Source organism: Myotis brandtii, unplaced genomic scaffold (assembly GCF_000412655.1).
Source record: "Myotis brandtii unplaced genomic scaffold, ASM41265v1 scaffold300, whole genome shotgun sequence".
NCBI classification, from domain to species: Eukaryota; Metazoa; Chordata; class Mammalia; order Chiroptera; family Vespertilionidae; genus Myotis; species Myotis brandtii.
In genome coordinates, this window is record NW_005361459.1 from 2,243,244 (window position 1) to 2,247,501 (window position 4,258).

The 4,258-nt window shown below is 43.6% G+C and overlaps 1 long non-coding RNA gene across 1 annotated transcript in view; it reads left to right on the plus strand.

Annotated features, from left to right (window-relative positions):
• The first annotated feature begins 324 nt into the window (after positions 1–324).
• The window catches only part of LOC102251227, a 5,089-nt gene continuing 1,155 nt past the window's right edge, over positions 325–4,258 (plus strand). Inside the window, exons 1-2 of the long non-coding RNA XR_313771.1 lie at positions 325–536; positions 3,404–3,487. This is a non-coding gene — a long non-coding RNA (uncharacterized LOC102251227). The remainder of the gene's footprint in view (positions 537–3,403; positions 3,488–4,258) is intronic.

Genomic DNA, 4,258 nt, shown 5'->3' on the forward strand with positions numbered 1-4,258 from the left:
GTCCAGGAGGGAGCAGAGGAAAGATAAATACGGTGCAAGGTTCCTGCAGCAGCTGCCAGAAAGGTCTAGGACAGGAGGCTCGACTGCAGGCGCGGGCGCGCACAGGGGTCACAGGACTGCCCGTCAGCACCTCCAACCCCTCTCCCCAGGGTGCCCCAGAGCTGTTTACTGTCCTGAACTTCACAGAGCAGAGATATTGATCGCTAGTGAGTGCAAACTTTAGAGTACAACAGTGTGATCATCCGGAAGAAAACTCACGTCAAAACACTGTGGTGTTTCCCATGTCATAGGTACACATGTCCCGTGACCACTGGCCTTGGTTCTTCCACGCTGATGCCCTTTGCAATCACACACCCAGATCCACGGCCCATATTGAGAGTCCAGGCGCCGCAGACATTATTTAATTGCATTGGAAAGGGAATCTTGGAACAGAAAGTGGTGACAAAGGGAAGCTAGGGGAGACAAAACGACTCAAAACATCTGAGTACTTACTATGTGCAAAGCTTTATATTTCCCAGGGCATGTATCATTATCAGGTATGTTTATATTTTATGTGTTTGGGGTTTCTTTGTTTGTTTGTTTGTTTGTTTGTTTTTTATGTTTGTCTCCCACTTCCAGACACTAGAATGCCAGCTCCCTGAGGCAGGGATTTGTGTCTGTTTTTTCAGCTGCTATGTCCCCAACATCTAGAAGAGTGTCTGACACATAGTACACACACAACAAATATGTGTCGGGTTAATGAATGAAAGCACTATGCTAATAGGTAATGATAGAGAAACAATGGCTGTGTGTGCACACTTGCTGGGCTGTGTGCGAGGGTTTTCCTCTGTAGGCGGCACTGACTTATCCCATTTAACAGATGAAGAAGCTGCAGCTCAGAGAGGTCATGTAACTTGCAGAAATAGTAGCCCTAGGGTTTAAACGCAGGTATTCTCTCTCCCAGGTCTTTTTTTTTTTTTTTTAATCCTCACCTGAGGATATGTTTTCCATTGCTTTTCAGTGAGAATGGAAGGGAGGGATGGAGAGAGGGAGAGAGGGAGAGGGGGAAAGGAAAAGAAGAATGGATGGTTGCTTTTAATTTTGGGTTATTTTTTTCAGTGAGAATGGAAGGGAGGGGGAGGGGGGAGGGAAAGAAGAATGGATGGTTGCTTTTAATTTTGGGTTATTAGATTGCATCCTGAGAGTTTGAACAAAATCTTTGCTGGTTAAACAAGAGACTGAACTCTTTTTAGCCCCAAAAGAGAAAGGACGCTTGCTTTCCCAACCTGAATAGCCAATGGGACGATGATAGTTGCTGCAGGTCCCCAAATCCAGAGTGGCAGATGGGTGCTGAGAGTCCCAGAGATGGGTGCTGAGAGGCGCCAGTGTGGTCACGCAAACTAAAAGAGTTCTTTGTGAAGGGCGGGGCACCCAGAAGTGTGTTTGCCCTGAGCAAGGGGCCTGTGCCTTTGATGACATTGGGGTTCCAGTGGTGTCTGGTAAGGTCTTGCTGGCCCTTGCTCAGGTATTCTTAGGTGATTAAGAATCTGTGTGGAGTTGCCTGAGGAAAAATTTCCTCTAGGGCAGGAAGTGGTCCTCTAGGCTAGGGAGATTCATGGCATGCGGCTCATCCAGAGACAAGCACGTAAAGGCTGTTTTTTCCTAGAAGTTTGTTCAGACTCTATAGATCGCAAAGGAGAATTAAAGTTAACATGGGAAGTCATGCCTCCGAGGCTAACAAGCCGTCCATTGATGCTTCTGCAGGAAGATGGCTGAGATGAGGATGCTTTGATACTTCTAAATTCATCTTTCTCATGCACAATTAGAAAAAGTTAGCTATAAACTTAGGCAGGATGAAAGCAAAGCATATTTAATTGGTCTCTTGAAGCTTCAAAATTTTAGATAAATGGATCCCCTATGATGTAGTTTAGGTAGCAACCCAATTCTTTGAGGTATTAAAAACAGCTGATCTGTGCTCGCCTCAGCAGCACTTACACTAAAATTGGAATGATACAGAGATCAGCATGGTCCCTGAGCAAGGATGGCATGCACCTTCTGAAGCGTTCCATATTTAAAAGAAACAAACAAGCAAACAAGCAAAAAACAACAGCTGACCTTATTTTAAAAGGGGGAGGTCCTTTGGAACTTTACTTGTCAGGGACAGCTACAAATTTTGTCTTATCCCAACTGCCAAAATAAAATTTGAATTCAACTGTTTTGTTTTGTTTTCAATAAATTAGTGAGTTTTTCTCATGGCTAAAAGGTGTGTGTGTGTGTGTGTGTGTGTGTGTGTGTGTGCTGTAAATGTGAGATAATTTTCTACCTCCAGATGGTACTGTTAAAATTAATTAAATAAGTTAAAATTAATTGATTTAAAGGCAGGCCCTTATACAGGTGAGATAATTTTCTACCTCCACATGGTACTGTTAAAATTAATTGATTTAAAGGCAGGCCCTTATACAGATTGAGTATTCTAAAAATTCTCAGAAATTAGAAACTAACTCAAAACCTTTTCATGATCACATGCTCTAAAATTAATCCTAAGTAAATAAAAGCTAGTTTAAATTTGTTGGTTTAAGTAAGACAGACATGTCTTTATTTTACCTAGGTTTACAAAAAAATTATCATTAATTGCTGAACATAACTTACCTATGTTTGGCTTCTTATTACAAAGAAATGAAAAGATAAATTTGAACTTGTTCTGTTTTGTTGTTATTGAGGATGCATATGTTCCTAAAATTATGAAATGTATTTTACAGTAAAAGAGCCTATGTTTCTAGCAGTTATAGAATGTCTTTATAAATCTGCCCAACTAAAGAATGCCAATTGCTTACTTCTTAGTTTTCCTTAGAAATTGAGATTTTAAGGGTTAAAAATCTCAGTATACTTAGGAATAACTTTGCGGTGTTCCAGAAGGGCCCCTGGAACACCTCAACAGATTTGCTTTTATGTTAAATTGCATGGGAAGCATTATTTATAAAATGATCAAAAAAACTCCTAGCGTAGATTGTATGGGTAAACAATGGTTGTAAATTAAATGAATGCCAGGACTATGGGCAATCCAGGACGGCCACTTGGTTCTTCAATGCTCCCTGCAAACCCCATTTTTCAGTTTTTGCCTTCCTTCATGCATCATAGTGCTTTAAGGCTGAACTTAAATTAGATGAAGGAACTTAGGAGCTGACAATATTGAAAGAAGCAAGCATGTCAAACTTGCGGCCAGTAGGCCTGTGAGTTTGACATGCTTGTGTACACTATTGTCAAGGTTTGATCAAGTCACTTCAAGAAAATGCCAAGTTGGTATTGCTTCCTTTCACCATGAGCTCCCAGGAGACAAAAACTTAAAGGTCATTGATTGGCACCAAGATATTTTGTTTATTGGAAGGGACATAAAATAAAAGACATTCTCCAACCTCATTGAAAGGGACCTTAGGCACCTAACTGTGAATGGACATCCACCCCTGTCTCTGACACCTCCACCTACAACTCCTTCAAAGACTCCTCAAGGGTGAGTAGCTACTGACAACAGAAGTAGACAGCTACCCAAGATGTTGCCAGGCCGGTATCCTTACAGATTGATAGTGAATTCAGAAACTATTTAATTTTCTTTACCTGTCAGCTAACGATATCTAATCTAATAAAAGAGAAACATGCAAATTGACCATACCTTTGCTACTACCCAAGCCATGCCTACCAGCCAATCAGAGCGACTATATGCAAATTAACCCAACCAAGATGGCGGCCGGCAGCCATGGAGCGGGAGCAAGCAGAAGGCTTGGTTGCCCCAGCGATGAAGGAAGCCAAGCTTCTTGCCTGCCCTGGCCGGCTGTGGCCTCCGCTAAAGGCAACAAAGTTTCAATTATAGAAGATAAATAAATCCCAGATACCTGCTTCCAGCCAGCCTCCACTGGGAGCTTGGGTGGCTGGGAGTCGTGGCCAGCCTGCAAATAGCCATCAGCCCCTCACCCAGGCTGGCCAGGCACCCCCCCAGCAGAACCCTCCATGAAGGGGGTGTGTCCAACCTGAAAACAGCCCTCAGCCCCTCACCCAGGCTGGCCAGGCACTCCAGCAGGGACCCCCCACCCTGAAGGGGGTGTGGCTAGTCTGAAAATGGCCCTCTGCCCCTCACCCAGGCTGGCCAGGCACCCCAGTGGGACCCCCACCCTGATCCGGGACACCCTTCAGGGCAAACCACCAGCCCTCACCCATGCACTAGGCATATAATAAAAGGGTAATATGCAAATTGACCCTAACAGCAGAACGACTGGGAATGACTGGT